This window comes from Mastomys coucha, unplaced genomic scaffold (assembly GCF_008632895.1).
Source record: "Mastomys coucha isolate ucsf_1 unplaced genomic scaffold, UCSF_Mcou_1 pScaffold18, whole genome shotgun sequence".
Taxonomy (NCBI): Eukaryota; Metazoa; Chordata; class Mammalia; order Rodentia; family Muridae; genus Mastomys; species Mastomys coucha.
This window is the reverse complement of record NW_022196900.1, coordinates 45,487,305-45,509,981: the sequence shown is the minus strand read 5'-3', so window position 1 is coordinate 45,509,981 and position 22,677 is coordinate 45,487,305. Positions and strand designations below refer to the sequence as shown.

Below are 22,677 nucleotides of genomic sequence, written 5' to 3'. Positions count from 1 at the left end.
GCTTTAAGCCCAGGCTTCAATTCCCAACACAGAGAGAGAAAGTAGAGGAAGAAAAGGAGGAAGAGGGAGAAGAAGGAGAGGGAGTTAGGGGAAAGGGAGGAAAGGAGGCACATATGTGGATGGAAGAAAAGGAGGCAGGGAAGAGTGGAAGGGAGGAGAGAAAGAGAACTTACTTCCAAAGTCCAAAAGAATACCTTCAAGAGTTAATTGGGATGATACAATTTTTTCCTGAAAAATTGCAAACTATGAATGTCTAATAATTACTCACAAATAAGTGCCTTCCTGTCAGTGTGACACAAGGAATTCTTGCTTTCCTTTTCGATTAGTAACAAGACAAGAATCCCTCTTTTCAACACTAATATACAATCTTGTACTCTGGAGGTTCTAGCTAGTATAATAGTGTAAAACACTAAAATAAAACACAGGCAGAGAGGAAAATAAGATACTAAATTGCTGTTCCTCACTGATGCTGTCTTCTTCATGAATAGTTACAGGATTAACAAAATACGTTGTTGAATTTGCTAAGTCAGTTTAACAAGGTTGAATGAGCTATGCCAAGTCAATATTTATGAATCAACAGCACATATCCTCACTGGTGGCGTTATCTGAAAAGTAACTTAAAACATAACATGAGAGCATCAAGAAAGAGAAAAAGCCAGGAGTGGAGTCAACAACAACAAAAAATATGCAAATTCTTTAGCATGACTACTATAGAGTAATGTTAAGAGAAACCAGTGATTTATGCAAAGGCATATTTTCTTACCCTCTAAAATGATCATTATGTTCAAAAAAATCCCTGTCACTATCTCAACAGAGGGTCTGTATAACTGAGAAATTAACCCCAACACTATCTGGAAATATAAAACATCTAGGATAGTCAAAATAACCTTGATAAAAGAACAGAAATCCATATTCCTTGCTTTGAAAGGATACTATGAAATTATATAAATCACTCTGTACTAGAGTAAAGACAAGCACTTAGTTAAAACAAATTTTAGACAATATCCATAATACTACTTTTTAGTATTTTTAGCAACCACACTAATATAATTCAGTTGGGAGACTGAATCTTTTTTAACTTATTAGAATGGTGCCTTATGGACTGCATGCACAGATAGCTCAGAATCCTGAGTTCAGCCCCCAGCCCCTCATGCACAGGCAAAATTATTGCCTTTTATTCTATCCATATTATACTTAAGCAGAATCACTTACTAGCACATCTAGTTAAAGGATACAAACAAGGGGGGAAGTCAATAGTCATTTGGGGTGAATGATACGGAATTAACATGGGGGGTTGATGCTTGGACAGTTTCTTGTATTATGAAACCACTGAGCTTGATGTATATGATGATATGCTAACAACTGTCAAACCTGTTTGAGAATTATTAATGCTAACATTATACACCCAGTGCACTTCAGAACAAAATGTTCTAAAATCTAGGTCTCCAGTGAGTGCATTTTAAAAACCTTAATGAAGAGCAGGTTTTACATAACTAACATATCTTGAAGTGTGTTATGTAGCATTGCATGAAGAGCCAATAGCTCCACATTTCTGTGCTAAGTGAATTAAAATGGAAAACGAAAATCCTTATTCTATTAGTCACATTTTAACCACTCAGCAACCATGTGAGCCAATGGCAACCACATTGCATGGGACAGTCCCCTCACTGGGGCTGACTTGAACACCACTGATGCATAAAAGTATTAAAATACTGAGTTAGTGATGAGCATTAAATGTGTATCTATTAATAGAAAATATTAAATAAGCAAAAGGAACAGGAGGTAGCTGAGTGGATAAGAGCACTTTCTGCATAAGCATGAGGACTTGAGTTCAAATGAAGACCACCCACATAAAAAAAAAAAACAGACAAAAAAAACCAACCCAGCCATGTGTTCCAATAACCAGTGGTGTAGTGCAGACAGAGGCAGATCCCAGTGCTCAGTGGCCAGCTAACTTAGCTCAAATGGAGAACTTCAGTTTCAGTAAGAGACTAATGTGACCTTAGCAGAAATTGTGGGAGCATTCTGACATTCTTCTCCCGCCTCAATCAAATGTATAGATATGTATACACTTCATACAAAGATATATATCACATAAACAACACTTACTGAAAATAAAAATAAAATAATGTAGTAATTAGCATATTTAACCACTGGATTATTGTTTACTGAATGTGTAGGGAACATGCACCATTTTTTTTTAATTCCTGTTACTAAAAACAGATCCCTTTTCTCATACAAAAATTTTTATTGCAATTTCCCCTCCCTCTACTTTTCCTAGATCTTCCCCACCCCCACTCCCATCCAGATCCATTCCTTTTCTGTTTCTCATTACTAAAGAATAAGCTTCTAAGTGATAAAACAAAATATAACAAACTATAATAAGATCAAAAAACAACAACAAAACAAACAAACAAACAAAAACCCATTACACTGAAGTTAGACAAGGTAAATGAACAAAAAGAAAAGAGCCCCAAGAGAAGGCACAGGAATCAGTGATCCACTAATTCACACAGAATCCCCATAAAAATATTAAACTGAAATCTATAATGCATCTGCAGAGGACTTGGTACAGACCTGTGTAGGCCCTGTGCTTGCTGCTTCACACTCTGTGAGTACATAGGATCTTTGTTCAGCTGATTTAGAGGGCTTTGTTCTCCTGGTGTGATATATCCATTCTAGCTCTTAGCACTCTTTCTACTTTCTCTTCTGCAGAGTTTCCTGAGATCTGAGGGGAGGGATTTGATGGACACATTCTATTTATAGCTATGTTATCCAACTCTTTCTCTCCCTGCATAATATCTGAATGTGAGCCTCTTTATGTGCTTCCTTTTAAAAATAATTCTACCTTACTATTTGGTGATATTACCATTTGAATTTTTGCTACCCCTCTTACTTGTGTGATGTGAGATGACATAATTGACCTGCTATGGGATATTTCAATTATGTCATGTGTTCCTATTTAGTTGCAATATAGAAGGCAACAAACAAAAATGCCCACTGTCTTGAAGTAGAATTTAAAATATCTGTGTTAACTCAATTATATTTGAGAGGCCTAGATACAATGAACAATCCAGAAGTAATACTATTTTTAACTGTGCACATGAATCTAAGCTGTCATCTTCCACTATACCAATGCTGATTTTTCTTAGAGAAATGTCTGTTTCAGGATGAGGGAAAGAAATCTACAGGATGATTTTAGAGTACACTGTCACTCTAGCATTTCAAAAGTCATCAGAGATGACATACATCACGTAACAATGCTATTTTCCAGAGCATTTTTGGGATACTTGTTGACATTATGATAATTAAAAATTGTTAAACTTATCAAATGTTGTGCAGCTTATTAGTTAAAATATGTGCATACAACTGTGGCTGATGATATATTTTCAAGTAATTCTCTTAAACCCAGAGAACTTACTACTAAGAGTAATTCTGATTCAGAAGGTCTTGGGTGGAGCCTAGAGGTCTGCATTTCCTGGCCCATCTCAGATACCACTATAAACTCTGTCATAAGTCATTCTTGAATAGCAAGATCCTTGCTTGAACACATGATCTGCACAGAGAGACAGGATGAAGGAAAAAGGACAAAATATAGGAAGCCTTGTTTAATTCTCTACTTCATACACTATACTCAAGTGGCATCTCTCTGGATCTGACAAAATGAGGTCACATCAGATTGAACAAATGCATATCCAACACAGGGTATTCTGTAACTACAAAGACCCCACGCACACAGAGTAGATAGCTCACTCAGAACATAAAGTGAAGTAGGTGGGGGTAGGGTTAGAAAAAGGAAAGAACTGAACTAACCCCAGAGATAACAAGTACATTCCTGTAGGAGTTTGAAACAACAAATATTTTTTTCATCATTATGAATGATACTTGATAGACAATAATGGTAGCTAATATCCATTTTCTTTCACCTCATCTGTCTAACTTGTCAAATCTGCTCTACAAGGAATAATGCCCGGTCAAATCTAATGAGTGATTTTTTTTCTTAGAGCATTAAAGAATGTATCAGTTTCTCAACCTAGAATTCTACCTGAGACTTTCTCATCATCCCAACTCCCCAGCATGACTTAAAATTCTTCCCTGCTTTCCTTTCTTCTGTGATCTGCTTTCTGTACAGTAACTGGCCTACAGTCCTCTCTAATGAACTCAATCCTCATCCAGCCACTCTCTTCCTTAGCACTCAGTGCAAGTGATATCTTCCTCAAGATGACTAACAGGGTGTGTTCAAGTGATTTTCCTCACTGCAAATAGTTCATTTGTTTTTCCAAGGCCAAACCTCCGTTCTGCACAAATCCTTTTGATACTATCACCAGGAATGGCTGAAAACATCAGTGAAGTCTATTTCTCTGTTCTGAAAGAAGTTATTAGATCAGTACAGCTGTATTGGTCACTAGAGGACTCTAAATAATGATTATAGCGGTGAGGAACTGAAGCATGGGGAAGTGGTGATGGATCAAATATGAATCTCATAAACCTAAAAGAGAAGTTGTAACTAATCATGTTTAGAGCCATTTTCAATGCTACCTTCTGCCATCGTAAGGTGAATACTCCTTGATAGTACTTAGCTCCCGGCAGAAAGACACACAACATATCCATTCAATTCAGACTGAGTGGCATCTACAAAGTTCAACTGGCTGTTTGCCAGTCATTAAATTCATCAGCTGCAGAGTTATCTGAATAAGATGGTAAGATAAAGTACTGGGGCCAGAATATAAAGAATGTTTTCTGACTTTCTCTTTCTGAACTGTTTCAGAATTGTGCTTGTATGACCTTCATTCTACAAGGCAGTATAAGGAAAAAAAAAAAAAAACAAAAAGAGTTGCTGGGATGTACATTGTGCTTATCAGCTGTTACCCGAGCAGTGCAATAAAGAATGGTCCCAGGCTGCCAGCCTCAGCATCATTACCACAAAGGCACCGTAAACCCAGCCCCATTGGCCAATCTTCAAAAAATGGCACAGCTACAAAACAATGTCAGTTGCAACCCAGCCCTAATTGTCCCTGTCAACAGCCTTGTCCCACTTCTCAGATATTACTCCTTGTTGCCAAGTCTATTTTGTAAGTGAAATCTACCTTTCGAAAATCACCATATGAATATGTCAACAGGTCATGAAATATTTTCATTACAAATCTTAAAGAAAAACGGAGCTCTAAAGAAACAGTTTGGAAAACGTCTATTTCATTAAGTGCAAGTGTGAAATCTTGATGGAAAACATTTATTTTGGCAACTCTCTATTCTGCTGGTGGCCCCAAAGTATTCTGACTGTACTATCTTTATAGCGGCAGAGCTGGGGACTCTGGAGGGAGTGGAAAACACCCTGCTAGGAACCTCTGGATCCTGAGCACTGGGGAGAGAGGAGGATAATTATGACACAAATTCCAGGTATGAGCTTCTGAGGTCTCTCTGCCCTTGGTGCCATTTCTCAATTGTCTATGGTAAGAGGAAAAGGCAGTGGATGAACCCAAAGCAGCAGCGACTTTCCAAGTTATTGGTGTTTGGAATAAATATATACATGTGCACACATGTTTCTCCATGCCCTCCTGTGTTGCTAGGGACATTTTCTCTTACTAGACAGGCTTGCCATCCTCCTCTATCTAGCAGGGTCTGTTTTTCCTTTAGGACCCACAACACACATCAAGTTTCCTGTGACTTATTTTTCTTCCCAGTGGGGAGAACCTCAACCTTTAGGTCTTTCACAGCTTTGGGTCCCCCTTGCTTGTATTATGGCTGGTTATGATCATTTCTGTGTGTCATCATCTCCAGATATCCTGGGATGTCCATGGGATAGAGCTGATGTCTAATTCATGGGCTAGCTCCCACAGCCAAGCCACAACAATGCTTCACTAGCACTAAGTGGCTAAAAGAAATTGGCAAAAACTACTAGCCAGAAACTGAAGGTGTGTGATCATGACTAAGAGTTGAGATGTTTCAGAAATCCAGAGACAAACAGTATTACTCATGTGGTGATAGAAGTTGACAGTGGTTCTCAGATGATCCAAGCAGGAGAGGGGCCCCTCAGGGTCTTCAGCCCCAGCTTGTCACTTAGTTTTGTGGCTTTCTTTAGTATGTACTTACAGCACATATGTAGCCCAGTCTTGCTATTGAATATTTGAAAACATGTTTATCCTACATAGATGGGGCTATGCCTTAGTAATCAATTATTTTAGTCACATTTCCCTGTAAATTTGGTGGATGCTCTACACTTAGCAAATGAGGAAACAAAATAAAAGCAACTGATTTGTTTTGGTTTCCACAGCTAATCAATGGTAAATATAGGGTAGAAAGGGACTTAAATAATACTGACTCTCCAATCTCTTGCGGCCAAAACACTGTCTGGTGACGTTATGTTTTGTTTCCTAGAGCACACACAGTATTCTCACTCACTTCACTGAGAAATTTCAGGGTGCCAGTAGCTAAAGGGCACATTCAACTTCTCAGAAAGGTCTTAGAAAAGGGCAACACGGTGTAGGGTAGAAGTATTAATTCAAATATTTACTCTCTTGATATTTCTTCTAAAAATGAATGAAAGAGAGTCTAACAAGAAGGCTCGGTGGATAAAAATACTTTCTGCCTGAGCTGATGATCTGAGTTTAATCTTCAAGATCTATAACGCGGAAGGAGAGAACAGTCTCCCATAAGTTGACCTCTGACCTCTGCACATGAGTGACATATTCATGCACATGCAAACATACACACACACATACATACACACACTAAACAAATGTAAAGGAACAAAAATGTACTTTAATAAACTGCTTTCATACTCCAATGTGGCCTTTCCAAAGTGCAGAGAAGACTGACACAAAGAACTTAGATCAGTTTATACTAGCTCATACTAGAATCTATTTTTAAGGTGAAATATTATGTCAATATACAAAACACAAGCATAAAAGAAAAGGAAAAGAGGAAAGAAGAGGGGCAAACAAATAAATACAAAAGCAGTAACAGCACACCAAGACAATGGTTGACTATTTACACTTAATATTCGACTTATTTGACATGAGTTACAATAAACACACCTACTTAATCAGGCATCCTTTTCCATCAGAGAGATAAGCTTAACAGAGGGAAAGACATGGAGGTGAGTCTGTGGGGCTTGGTGAGGAGCAAAGCAGTACCAAGCGCAATCCAGGTATTCATAAGCAAACAACAAAATCAACTCCAGAAGAGGCTAGTGGTTCTGAGGATCATCCAGAAAACAATTCCTCACCCCTACAACAGGAAGAAGGCTGAAATACAGCTAGACAATTTTTAAAAGTATTAAGCTGAAGTGGAATTGAATATATTTCAGCACTATAACCATTTTAATCATACTGTTTAATTGTACTGGAATGCTTAATTGTATGTGTTTTAATTTAAACATGTCCATACAGTTTTACAACCACAACTCCTGTCCATCACTAGAATGTTCTCTTGTCTTTCTGTGCAGGCATGCGCATGTGCCTATATACCTGGGCCCATTTGTATCTATCCACCTATGAACACATATAAACAAATGCTTGCATATACATATATACACATACAAACTATACATACACACACAGAAGAGGGGGAGAGAGGGAGAGAGAGGAGAGAGATAACGCTATTGACTATAAGAGTTTAATCCTGTTGTTTGTATTACATTTTCATTCTGTTGTCCCTTTGCTGTGCAGAAGTTCTTGGCATGGTATCTCCTGGCTTATCTGCTTTTGCTTCTGATTCTGTGGTGCTGGTGCCCATGGCCAATGTTGCCAATCTACGCCAAGACCCATGTCACCCACCATTTCTCTTAGGTATTCTCCTACTTGTTTACTTCCAGGGTTCGTTTTAGTCTTTACTCCATTCTTGGATGTTTTTATGTATGTTGCATGGCTGGGGTACCATTTTATTCTCCATATTAATTTCTCCTTTACCCAGTACCATCTGTTGGCCAGTCCTTCCTGATTGTGATTCTTGGTATCTCAGTCCAAGATTAGTTGATCATGTATCTGTGGGCTTATCTCTAGGCTCTCTCTCTTTTTGTTCCATTGGCCAATATAGAAGGATATTCTGTTTTAAATGACTCATTATCACAGTAATGCTCTTGATATATTTCAAGCTAGGGCACATGATGCCTCCATATTTAATTGTTCTATATGCTTTAAAGATTTCAAAATACTAATTATGAGTAGATTCTTCTTTTATGAGCCTTCTGAGTCATCCAGTCACAATTATTTTCATTCCTGAAGGATACGTACCTACTGACAATATTTTGAAGTTTTGAAATGTTTTCTTGCAAAAGACTAAGAACCTTTGTACTTGATAAAAATATTGACATAAATTTCTTTGTCATTTACATTTATCTTATTCCTTTTTACAATAGATAATGTTAACAAAACTTCTAAAATACTCCACTCATCTCTAAGTACCTCTAAAAAAATGATATTTATATTATATAGCTGCATGTCCTAGACTCTACTAAAATGCTAAAATTTCTATCACAAAACAATTGAAAAATATGAAACTGTGTACCACTAGTTCTATTAATAAGAAAGTATACTTGATGATGAGAAAAAAAACTTGAAAATTTCTTAGAAATTCAAGTAAATTTGTCAAACTTACTCATTTTATATTACTCAACTTTTCATGACCCAGGTGCATTCTGCATTCAAGATTAGTTAAACAGGTGGACATTTACTCTATTGTTCATAAACTCAAGAGTTATGCAAATATGAAACTGAATGGCTTTAAAATGGAGAATATACTATTGTCTATATTACATACCTTCTTAAATACATTTTATATAAAACTTCCTAAGATGTTGTTTTAAGATGAAGTTAAGCATGAAATGATGGTATTTTTAGAACATTTATGCATTTATGGACTACAAGATCATGGTGAATACTAAGTCAGTGAATAAGAGAGGGAAAAAGGTAAAAAATGAATTACTACAATAAAGCAGCTATCTGTCCCCAAATCAAGCAAAACGGGAATTAAATATCCAATAACAAATTAAGCTAGCCCCAGGAGGATGTGAATGGAAGGCCAATGTTTGAGTTTTCTTAAAATTACAAGCAATCAGTAATCAAAAGCTATAAACTCTCCTATCCTAAATGTGGAAAAGATTAAAATAAGAATGTTCAGTGTTCACTTAAAATTGAATTTTAAAAGATAAAGGTAATGTATCTGAAAAATCAAAACATAACCTAGTTATCTCTCATGAAGAGCTTGTGCTTAATTTTAGATTATTATAAACAGCATTTTGATCAACTATACATTTTTATTATATAAAGTCCTTTCAATACTTTCTAAAGTATATTTAAATCAATTCTACAAAACCACTCAGTTACCAATAACTTAAGGGTATATTTTAATATATTTCCTATCACTGTACACAATGCAATTGAACTTGAGGCTTACTAATATCTATTTTATACAGGGGTAAAAAAATAAGAAGATTGGAGACTATTATTAAAGTCTTAAATGCAGACAAGCAGAGTTGAGGAGACTTTGATATCATATTTGAGGAAAATTAGGATTATGTAACAGTTTTTAAAGAAATTAAATCTAACTGCTTTATGCTATTCATTATAAATCATTATGTGCCAAATGCTATAATAGAATTTATCTTTGATAGTCTTTCAGTTTTATTTAACTTATCATGAAATTCTTCTAAACTTTATTGCAAGTAGGGTGTATTTGAAGATCCAGTCCTTTTGGTGGTATCTATCTGGATGGTTCTTCTCCTTCACTCTCTCTCCTTCCCTTCCTCCCTTCCTACCTGCCTCATACCTCTCTCTGATCCTGTTAATGCCCCCATGTCTGTGTCTATCTGTCTTTGTCTTAGTCTATCTGTCTGCTTGTCTGTCTCTTTTTCTCTCCTTCCCCTCATCTACCTTTCTCTTGACCATCTTATCCCCTCACCACTCTGTGACAGGCCATCTCTGCAATTCAGCTCAACCAACATGACCAAAAGACCCTTCAAACTTAACATGAATAAAAACTGAACTTCTGACTTCCTTTGTTTCCACCCAGTTCTTCTGAAAAAATGCAGTGTTGATCATAGCCATCTCTAGAGTCTGACAGTGGCTCAGGATGACTGTACATTCAAATTTTATTGTGCAGTATGCAGTCTAATCTTCCTGGTGCCTCCATTGCCATTGCCTGTGTATGATACAGTAGCATAGTTCTTGCCTGCACTGGTCAGAGCTTCTCTGTAGTGTTGACCCTGTCCTTGTACCATGTCACTAGCTCTAAAAGGCAGGCAGCCTTCCAAAGACCAATCAGCAATGAGCATGCCTCTGACACTTCACAAGAGTTTATTTACCCTCAGCCATCATCATGAAGTTCTACAAAAGAGGAACTGCTTGCCAGTCACTATTTCCAAGGAGTCAGTAGAGGACCAAAGGGAGTGAGCAGTGTTATACCCAAGGTCTCATAGCTTTGTATGTGGCAAAATTGTAATTCAATCCCAATGATTCTCACAGTGACTAGTTTCACTACTGCTTGGTCCCTGCCTCCTTCAGTGTAGAAAATGCATCTGCAAGATTCTATCCAGAGTGTGCCCCTGTCAACACATTGTCTGCTCATTTCCTTGTCACTCCACTCCCATCTCAACACTCCTTGCTCTTTTCCAAACACCGCAGCATGCTCCCACACTAGCATGTACTGCCCCTTGGCTTTGAACACTCACATGGTTTTTACAGATGTCAGCTTATGAGTGCAGCCTTCCTCATGTGCTCTAGAGAAAAAAAATTTGTACTATTCTTGCTTCTCTTCCCAGCCCCCTTGCTCATTTTAATTTAATCCCTAACATTTAGCACCATCTGTCATTTGTGTGTTGTATAATTTTCAGAATGTATATTACTTTTCTTGCCACTGTCATATATACAACACATACATATATATTATACACACACATAGACATAACTTGCGCATATATCTGTTTTACTTTTGTATAAGCTGAATGACAGTTGAGAATTTATGTCACTCATTCTGGTCTCTAGCACACAGAACAGTCTTTAGTACTTGGATAGCTAAAAAGAAAGCAATGATAGGAACTCAGTCTGTGCATTATAACTGACTGTCTTTGCTGCATCAGATATGATTATAAGTTGAACATAATATCTCTATGGGAAGTGGTCTTGGATTTCAGTTAATGCAGGCCTGGAGATCCCTGTATAAAACATTTAGGAAGGAGAGAAGTCTATTGGCAATGGAAAGTTCAAAGGAGGGGTCCTCATCTCAGGAACAGAGGAGCTAGCACTTCTATTTGTGAGGTGTGGCAAGTACCTGTTCATATGTGCCTGCATGGTACATGTGCACACACGTGTGAAAGCTAGAGATAAATTGAGTGTCTTCTCAATCATTCTCAATTTTACTATTTTAAGCAGTAAACTCCATCAACTTGGATTCAGCAAGGCTAACTGGCCACTAAATTCCAGAATCCACCAGTCTCCTCTTTTTTGATCTCCACACCAGGTGGTGTTATAGATGCATGACCATGATGTAATCAGACAGTCTGTGGGTGCTATTGACCCAAACTGATGTTCTCCTGTTTGTGGAACAGGCACTTTCCTGACTCAGCCATCATCCCCGTCTTAGAAGCAAATATTTTAAATTGATGAAACTTCTCATTACAATTTCTTAATTTTCAGAATATGTGCTATTCCACTCTTCTTGTAACTGTGATAAAATATATGATGGAATATTTTGAAGGGGAAAGAGTTTGGTTTTGGTTCTTGTTTTGAGGAGATTTAGACCATCCTGCTAGGGAAATTATGGGTGCAGCAGCTACATGGTCCCCAGAGACTATATCCAGGACTTCTAATTCAGACCTCAGTAGAACAGGAAGCAGAGAGAAATGTCTGTGTTCAGCTCTCTTTTCACATTTTTTATTAAGTCTGGACCCAAGTACATGAAATGATGGTCTTGTACCCTATTTGAGTCTTGGCCCTCAGTTCATTGTCTCTAGAAACTCCTCTATAGACACCCCAAAGTGTACCTCACTATTAATCCAGCTGAATTGACAATCAAACTGATCATCTCAGAACACCATGCTGCAAGTATGCCAACAAGGCCACAGTGCTTCCAATACAGAGAATAAAAGGCTATCATGTTGGTCTAGGTTTTTAGAAACAAAAAACAGAGCATGGGGCTTTAGGTTTGCCAGTGCTTTAGAAGAGGCCAGGTTGAGTAGCTTTCCAGGGCTGGAATGAGACTGCTTGGTGATAGCAGCTGTATAAGCTAACGTGAACAGCAAGAGTCACAGCGACAAGCCACACAGCATACCCAGAGCCATAGCTGGAAAAGGTTATTCACACAATTCTAAATAGGAGGCACGAAACAATAAACTGTCCCTCATAAAGAGCCCTGGTTGCATCAGCTCCAGAACTGGAATTCCAGATGCCTGCAAGCCTGTCTTTCCCAAAACTCTTAAATGCTCTGAGATTTCAGAGTTTCACACAAGCAAAGGTGTAAGCATGAAACTAACTAACACATCTGAACCAAGCTAGAGGCTAAAAATCAACATTGAAACCCTGCATGGATTTTTCTCTGCTGATTTATACCAGGGTTAATCACATGGGCATTTTCTCCAGTACAGCCAAACCACAGCAGCAAGATTGAGAGATTTCCCAACATAACAACTTCGTGACCTTTTTAGATGAGTACCTAAAGATATCATCAAATTCTTCAGTGTTGCAAATTTAAATCCTAAGCTTGTACACGTGGCTGAAATGCTTGAGAGCATACTTACAAATACAAAATCTTTCCAATGTTCATCTTTCCTAGTTCACCCACTATAGTTTCAAGGTCAGAAGGTTGTTAAATATTGACCCAAGTAGTGAGCAAACGTAGACAAGTTACACATTTGGCCTCTAATTGTCAGAATAAAATTCCCTCTTCTCTCATGTCCTTTCTTCCACATGTTGCTTTACACTGCTTTGTAGCAAGGTTATACTTTTAATTTTTCTACATGTTCAGTCCTTACCCAGGATTTTGCTTAGTGATGGACTAGAGTGGGAATCCAACTTCCTTGAAATGTCATTTGTCATGTGACACTTTAAATCTACACACTGTCACTTGGATTCCACTTCTGAGCACAGGTTTTTCTATGCTGTATTTCTCACAATGTAAGTAATTTGAGGACCTCAAGGTATTGAAGAACAGATCTATTCCTTGGTCTCTCTACTTCTCTGATCATGTTTTATTGCTTCTGCCTCTTCCACTTCACAGTTTCTCCATCTCTGCAGGATCCCAGGAGGGTACTGGGATAGTAGGTCTAAAATATGTTTATGCCTCTAGCAGGGAGACTTCTGGGAAAGGGCCAGTGATGTTTCCATTCTGGTAGATTTTGGCTTGGAAATGTTTCAAGAGTAAGCAAGTGTTGATATTCTCAGAGCCTGTACTTCAGCATGCCCTTAGAAAGTCAAAGATGGTGGACTACTCTTGGTAAATAAATAACGAAATGTAAATACATACCTGAGCTTACTTTTTCTACTTCTTCAGAACTTAGTATGAACACTTATATAGTTTCATACTCCATATCCTCTATGCATTATTTCTCATAACAAAGTGATTGTTATGCCTTCATAATTCCTTCCATAAAACAATATAAATTGAACTTCCAATATGAAAAATAAAGATAATTGAGCATCAACTTGTTTGCATTGTTTTCTTGATCATAATATAATTACAATTGTAAGAAACACAGTTTAATACATGGAAAGCTGCCACTTCAGAACCTCTATATGATAAATGCTAATAAGTAATCTTCACCAATCATAACCAGGAATTCATAGTCCAGAAAAAGAGTTCATCCGGGGTTTATATAAGACAGATGTACTTTTATTTCCATGAATCCATACCGTTCCTTCATTTATTAATTATTAAATATAATACATTAAAGAATCCAGATATAGCTTCCATACTATTTCATTCATCTTTTAAAATTCTAACAATTATGTTTAAAAAGAAATCAGAGGTTCTACAAAAATTGCTGTTTGGGGTTGGTTTGAACAAAATAAGAGATCAAATAATTTTTTTGATTTAAAAATTTTTAATTTTGGCTAGATCAAGAAAATCAGCTTGACCAAATAACAAGTATGTAATTTAGGAGAATGTAGGGAAAAATGAGAAAAACGTGTCATTCCGATACATTTATTTAACTTTTACTCTGATCCACCTGTGTACAATTTTGGTGAACACTTGTTAAATGTTTAACGGGACTAGTGAGACCTCTTGCATGCAAGGTCAGCTGTCGGACAATTAGCTGTTCTTAAAGATTGGGAATGTTTTATAAAGTGACAGCAATATAAGGCAGAGAAAACAATAGAAATGTTTTGCATTGAAGGCTGAAGTTGCCTGTCATCATAATGCAAGGCTTAACACAAAGGGAGGAAAAAGTGTCACATCTGTAAGCACTACAGCACATTGCAGGTCCTGAAAAGTTCTTGCAAGGAACACATTTCCCATGTCTGCCATTATTCAAAGTGCATAAATATCATTAAGTTGTACATTTTTTCTCTTATTCCAGAAGATTAATTAGTTTGAGATGCCAAGTCATCTTTATGTAGAAGGTAGAACTAGAAATGTTCTGGTTTAAGTGACCTCCAGATGAATAATGAGCATCTTAAAAATTGACACTCTAATTTATAAAATGCTATTAAATACAAATACAAATAGTTCAAAACTACAGTTAAAGTACTTTGTATCAGTGCAATACTTGCTTCAAGAATGAATTGAAAAACATTCATATTCCTCCCATTAAATGGCATGATCTGAGGAAAGTAGCTGGGTCACTCAAAGGTTACATAGAGTTGAAAGGAACAGTTATTGATACTCTCGGGGCTTCACTTTTAATATGTGACGTGAATCTAGTGCATCTGCTTATTCTACAGTTCCCAATGAGCCAGAGTATAAATTTTCTAAGCGAAGAACCCTTTAGAGTTCAGTGGTATCTGCTGTACTAGCCCACCCTTGTTCTCTTATGTGCAATGGAGCATTGTTCAGCCATAAAAAGAACAAAATTATTTTACTTGCAGGAAAATGAATGAAACTGGAGGTCACCATGTGATGTGCAATAAGACAGATTTAGAAAGGTAAAGATAGAATGTTTTCTTTCATACATGGAGCCATGAGGGAGGAAGATATAACCCTGGAAAGAGAATTTTCAAGGTAGTAGATGATGACTGAGAGGAGCAGGAAAAAAGAAAATGATGGTATTAGGTGTGTGTGTGTGTGTGTGTGTGTGTGTGTGTGTGTGTGTGTCTGTGTGTGTGTGTCTGTCTGTCTGTCTGTGTTAGATATGTATGTATTTGCTGTATGCAATGATTATTCAATAGGCATGCATGAAAATGTCACAGTGAGGCTCATTATTTTATACATTAGCCCATGAAAATAGAATATTTTAGTGATGATATAATAATGAGAGAACTTTATAAAAATTTAGGCTACAAGTTTTATGAGTCAAGGTAGTTACACTGTGTTTGAGAAAAGGATAATTATAAAGAAGAGATGACACACAAGTTGAAACCAGAAAATCTACATTCCAGTCTAATTCTACCATGAGGCGAAAGTTAATTCTATGTCTCTAGACCCCAGTGTTCTTAGAAAAAGGAATAAGGAAAAATAGCTCATAGCATAATTGCCTTTACTCACTGGTAGTTGGGTTGATTTTGACCATGTTTTATAAAACATTCTTTGAATGGAGAGTTCTGATTAGGACTTATCCCTGGTCAGGCAGAAATAGCATAATGTGCAGTAATCTAGCTTCTTGGCTATTTCCCATTACTTTGTTGATATGTCGCACCTTTTTGTGATGCTGTTTATTTGCACTTGGTAAAGCAATAAAATAACACCTGTTAACTTCTTCTGATTGGATTAGAGATCTGCTTCACAGTGGGCATTTTCCTGTAATCCTGATCAAAAGGCAGTGGCTGGTAAGGTCAGAGAACCTAAGAGAGAACCTACTGTTGTGATTGTGGTAAATGATCAAGGTGGTCAAATTGACTTCTAGGTGTCTATGTTTGTATATAATGGACTTGGACTGTTTGCAACCTTGGTCAAAGAAGCTCCTCTTTACGGAGGGCAGCAGACAATTCAGAGACAGATAGCTGGACAAAGTCCAGAGAAGAGTGTGTGAGTGACCAGCTCTGGATGCCACCTACATGACATCTTTAGCAATCTTCATCCTCTGCTTCCTAAGGTTCAGGAAACATCACAGAAGAAGAGGCTGAAAAAAAGGATAAGGGTGAGAAGATGCTGAGGAGAGCTGTAAAACACTGTCTTCTGGATATGCTATATCTATTGCACTCATGAACTTACACCAGCTTTGGTTACCTTCAGCAGATTTCTATTAAACCGAGCCAGGCAAAGTTCTGGCATAGATCTCCGGGCCTTACCCTTTATTGAGTTATTGGTAGTTGGTCATTGCTGGGGAAGGGAGACTCACTCTTCTTTGAGCGTGTGGCTATTGGAATGTTTCCTATGCTCCAGTGGATGGCACCTTACCTACATACATATGTGCATCAGTAATTAGACTTCATGGGTCATCAAAAATAAAATTGAACAAGAAGACATGAATATGGGAGGAGGATGTACTGGACAATAGGGGAAGAGTTGGAAGGGGAATCTGATTAAATAATGACCATATGTCATTGTATATATGTATAAAAATCTCAGAGAATTTCTTACATGTAGACAAAAGATTATAACAAAAACAAAATTCACAAAGTTATGATTAATGAACATAAGAGCATTTTGAGATGATTTCAGAGGTGTCCTGTCAGCATGATCCTTCCTTATCCATTTTAGCTCTGTGCATTTCTTCTCCTTAAGTCTCATAGAGCCCACTGTTCCTCTGAGACTCATAATATTTAAATGACAATCCTGTATCTCTTCAGGCTTCTAGCAACTCTGTGATACCCATTATCCTTTTTTGCTAATAATTTTGCTTCCTGTTTATTCATACCATCTAGTCCCCATTCTATCCACAAAAGAACAGAAGATAAACAAGGTTCCCACAGTCTTCATTTGAGCTGTATCATCAGTGACCTCTTTGCTGTAGAGGCCAAAAATAAGTGGCTATACAGAATCCTTTATTTGTAGGTTTTGAAGTACAGAAGTGCAATTGTGTCCTGAGGCCAGAGATGGGCTCAATGAAAGAGCAACAGCTTGATGCCTTTGTGTTTACGGTAAGAACCAATTGGTAGATACCTATAGAGATATCTGTGGCTGGGCTTCTGGAAATTTAGGAAATAAGAGTGGTGGTCAGGAGACAGATTATACCTAAATTATAGTAGTTACACAGCTAGATGGGCTTAGAAACAAATTCTAGGGGGGGGTGAATCCAACAATATAGAAGTACACAAGAGAAGATGGTACCTGCACACCCTGGAGCACCTATATCAAAAGTGCCCTGTGCCTCTTCTCCTTTCTTTCTGAGCACAGATGCTGGAAGAGGCATAAAGTATTGACTGCAAGTAGGAAAGAGCTGTGAATCCTGGTGTGCAGACAAATGGGGAAATCCATTCCTATATTTGAGTAAAGAATTTTCTTTGATTTGCCATCATAGCTGTAGACCTAGGGACAAGTCCACAGTTTTCTCTGCGGCTGAGAGAAAACATTTCCTAATACACAAGTAAAAGGAACAATGGGAGGAAAAAGTTTATCTCATAATCTATATCATAAGTCATTTCATCAATGGTATCACCTGAATTCCATGTTCATAAGCCATCAGTGAGCTCTCAGAGAGTTCCATGGGCTATTACTTCGATTTTTCAAGTAAGCTTGTTTTCTCACTATTCTCTAATATAGCTTTTAAATCTTCTCTCTCAACTCCAGTCTCCCTCTCTTCTGCCCCTTTGCTCCCGTTTCTTCCTCTCCCCTGCTTTCCCCTCCTCTTTCCTTCTACAATCTGTCAGCTTGTAATTCCACCTATATCGTAAATTGGTTCAACTCTCTCCATCTGGAACTTCCATGTCTCGTCGAGACTTTTGTAAAAGGCTCATCACTTCCCTCCATTTTCCCCCTAAACTCCATTCCACACATTATTGAAAGTGGTATTCCAACAGTGCCCATTATCATTGCAATGTCAGTATCATATATAGCCTTTCTCACCTAAGGTTTATCAAGCACTCTACAAAGTTCTGTTCCCTAACCAGTGGGCTGCTCAAACATACTTCAAAGAAGCAACCTTCTAGAATCTACCCTGTAATGCTCAGCTCTTAGGAGAGGCCTTCACCACTCCATACCATCAGTCATTGTTGCTGAATCTTCATTATGCCTATCATGGCACTAACAAGCTACCTGCTGTCATCCACTGGTGTGCTCAATTGTCTTTTTCTCAGATTTTTAAGCTTTTTTAAATGCAAGGTCTTTTGGGTGGCTTTTATTAGCTCCTACCCGATGAGGATAATAGGTGAGGACCTGGAGATGAAATTTGTTGCTTGATCATAAGCAGGAGAGCTGCATAAACATCACAAAAGAGCAGCATGACTATGTGTTGAATTTCATACATCATCCTGGGTATTTCCCACATGGAGCAATGACTTTATTGGGTTTCAGTTACCCAAGGTGAGGAACAAAACAAAAGGTTAGACCACAAAAACAAGCCTTTGCTTAGAATAACTTGAGAAAGCCACAGTTGTTAAATGTCGGATTGTTTATGAAGCCAAATAGGAACCCAATAAAAGAGAACTGATGTCCCATTCTTGAGGCGGTTCCAGTCAGAGGTGATATTGAAATTGAGTGACATTGTTAGCAGCTAATTCTTTAAGAGATATACTTAGATAGACAAGGCATTACTTCTTTTGGATTCAGGAGGCTTGAACAACTACTTAGAGCTCAGTGAATAGCATCCTCAGTAGATACGTAGTCATCTCCCTGTAAAGAGGGAGGCTTGCCCCAACTAGGCATGTCATACATTAGTTCAGTGTTCAGATTGGAAACACCCCACAGGCTTGATCAGCCTCCTTCTGGGATGTAAAGCCCTCCCAGGTGGACCCAGACCAAGATCATTACTTTCCTTCTTAATCCACTTTGTGATGTTGGCTATGATTTCTGTCTTTTCTTCCTTGTAAAATAAAACTGTTTTTCTACTTAGATAAATCAATGCAGTCAGCTAGGGTACATGCCAGAACTAAATGATTTTGGTGTGCTGTAAAGAAACAAAATAGACTTTTATAAAACCTTTAGATTGAAACTGACTTCTTCAAACTATACACATTAAGCCCATTTTATTACACAGCAACCAAACCACACAGCTTCAGAAGGGTGGGATAGGGTGGAGTGAATCCCAAATCCTCAGTGGCCCCCACACATGTTTAACAACCATGACTTCTTTTTTCTCCAGCTAATACTCTTGGACATCGACTCTGACACACATTACGTGCTTAGGGTTTTTTTCTCCTTTTAAAAAATGCTTATGAAGTGCATCTTACAGACCTCATACTATAGAAGTTCTGTCAAATTCTTACTATAGCCTTGTTCTCATTAGAATAAATAAATAATATAAATATCAATAATAATTATTGGAAAGAAATTTGCATCAGGGCTAATAGAAAAGTAGGTTCTGTTTCCTTGCAATGAAACTTTCAGATATAAAGAATGAACAAAAGAAATAAAAGATGGAGAAAATTGGAAAAGAAGCTGCTAGCTAGTAGGTTATTCTTCTACAATCTCCTGACAACAGTCAATATCTTGGCTTCTCTGTATACATCACCCCAGGTTCAGGCATCTCATCTATCCTGTGTATCAATTCTTGGGTGTCTGAAGAACCTGTATAATGTTCTTTAGAATTGCATTGTTGGTTTTGCTTAATAAATAAGAAAAGCACCCATGTTTTAGTTATTTTTCTGTTGCTGTGATAAAAATATCATGATTAAAAGCAACTTAGAAAAGGTTTATTTTGCATTAAGAAAGGGTTTATTTTGCATTAAGGTTCCAGAGAGATGGAGTCCATTATGACACTGAAGCCATGGAAACAAGAAGGAAAAGCATAAAAGTAGGAGTGGGAAGATTTTTATCCACACACTGGAAGTGGAGAGAGAACAGGAAATAAGAGCAGGCAATAGACACCTCAAAGTCCTCCCATGGTGGCTTATTTACTTCAGTGAGGCTCTACCCTCCTCAAGGTTTCATAACCTTCCCAAATAGAACTACCAATTGGAAGAGTGTTTAAATACATGAGGGTATAGGCAGTAGTATTCATTCAAGCAATAATACCTCTGAAACTGAAAAAATATTTTGTAGGTAAAATGGAAGCCTATCATTAGAGAAGTTGTAGCTTGACTCAGATGCTGGGCATCTTGAGCCCACACCAAAGTAAGGCAGGAGCTTGATTTATAACTTCTTGTCTCCTATACTCAAAGTCTAGAGAATTCTGAGATGCTCCAAGAAACAAACCCAGAGAGGCATACCACTTGTAGAAACTTAAACAAACATGCCTCCTCCAATAACTTCATCTTACTTTGATAGCCTAAAGTTTACAGTTTCTGCAAAAGCAAAACATAAAACAGGCTGAGTTCCTGTCTGAAGTCACGTCTTACAATACTAGCCTAAAAGAAGATTTGAAGATTCTGTTGTAGAATCTCCACTCTCTACCTATTCCCTGAAATATAACCAAATTCTACCTCCTTTAGCAAATAGTAACTCTTGAGTTTCAATAAGTTGCCTTCCTTCCTCAGTGCCATTCAGTTTATAAGAGTTGGAATCTATGACTTTTGTTCCTTGTGAGATCTCCCTCAAATATCTCATCCTGTCCCCTAACTTAATACTGTTCAAGATGTCAAAAATACATTTCCATTCAAATGGATAATTCTATTGATTGATAACTGTCAATGTGGTAGGAAAGATAAGGTACCTGGAAGGAGGAAGATATGGTGTGGTGGTTTGAAAGAAAATGTCCCTCATGGGTCTATAGGGAGTGAAACTATTAGACCTTGCGGCCTTGGAGCAGGTGTGGCTACGTTGGAGGAGGTAAGTGACTAAACGGTGAGGGATGTGCTTTGAGGTCTCAGGAACTCAAGTCACTTCTCTTCTTACTGCCTTCATATCAAGGTATACAACTCTTACTCCCTCTCCATCATCATGTCCACCTTCGCGCCACCATACCAACTTTCTTTGGAAGAGTTGCCGTGGCTACAGTGACTCTTAAGAGCAATAAAATCATACCTATAAGTATAACATATAGTTACACTTGAATCTTTCCAGGTGAACTTAGAAAACATATGGGCAATCTGTGATCTGAGGAAAGCTCACAAGGAAGCAGCTCAATGAGGGAAGCAGCATAGTACAGGAAATCCCTAAGCCTACCTCCTGTACCACTCAGGTGACTAAGAGCACCTAGTGTCCCCATGTCACATGTGGTACATACATCATCCAGGAATACCTCTCTCTGGACAGTGTTGTTTCTCTATACTCACATTCTCATGCACAGCACACACACACACACACACACACACACACACACACACACACACACTCCATCCTAAAGCCTTCACCAATCCTAGTCACAAATACCACTGTGGCATGGAATTTCCTCTGTGTGTACATAAAATACAAACATAAAATATACATGACCCCTTTAGCTCCTTAATGGGTCTAGAAATATCATCTAGATTGATTTAGAAGGTTGCTTTTCAGAAGAGATCATGTGACAGGGCAGAAAACAGCAGAGCCAGGTTAAGTGTGGATTTCTATCAGCCTGAGAGTCCCCACTGGCTGAATCATTCAAGCCCAGCACCTCACTAGCACACAATTCAAGTTATGCATTTCTGAATGTCAGGAAGGATAACTTTGAAGAGTTGACAGTTGAGTATATTTAGTCCCCAAATTCCAAGGATTCCTAGAATTTAAAAGAAGAAAAGTACACAGCAGGCCTAATAGTTGTTCTGTGTCTCTTGCAGTATTGTAAAATGGAATGTGCATCATTGCTGAGGACAACTTCCAGATGACATTTCTATTCATCTACCCAAAGAGAAATCACCTTGATATTGCAGGCATCATCTTGCTTCCTAAGTGGACCCGAAATACAAAGAGACAGGATGCAAAACATCCTTAATGCAAATGAGTATCAGGGATACACTTTACTAGACAGAATAAATGTCTCTTTGGTTTTGAAAAAGACAAAGAGTGTCTCCTAAGAGGGAAGAGAGTTCTGCACACTGGTCACTGGTAAGGCAGTGTTCCTCATCATCTTTCACGAACATGAGCATTTTCAGCCTAATTGTGACCAACCCCCCAAAGAAAAGTAGTTTCTACACAAGTGTCTGGGTTAAAAATACAGGTAGTCTAGGATTTACTTTTTATATATGAATGATGCCAGCCTGAGAGAGTTGATAGTGATTGTTTCCAACAGTACCACAATTTAAGGCACATTACTGGTATGTCCCCAAAACATTTTCTGCTTAAAAAACAAACCAAATAAATCACAGTGAGTTCCCGACAGGCATCTCACACTGTAAACAAGTAAACTCTATTGGTTTTAAAACTGAGATTAAGATTTTCAGGACTTAGTCCCTCAAACATAAACCAGGGCCCCCTACAAGAGAGCAAAGGCTGCAAGCTGAGGTGGACTTTCAGGCTAATCTGTTGGGATTCCAACTTCAAGCCTTGCCCCAGTTATTTTCTGCCTCTTTTGACGTATCCGGCAATGTGACTATGACATGAAATTGCAGTTTTCACCAAGAGTAGTAAAAAATT

The 22,677-nt window shown here is 37.9% G+C and overlaps 1 protein-coding gene across 3 annotated transcripts in view; it reads right to left on the bottom strand.

The window, feature by feature from the left end:
- The window catches only part of Adamtsl1 (ADAMTS like 1), an 895,122-nt gene that overhangs the window by 719,714 nt on the left and 152,731 nt on the right, over positions 1-22,677 (bottom strand). The gene's annotated exons all lie outside the window — the stretch shown is intronic.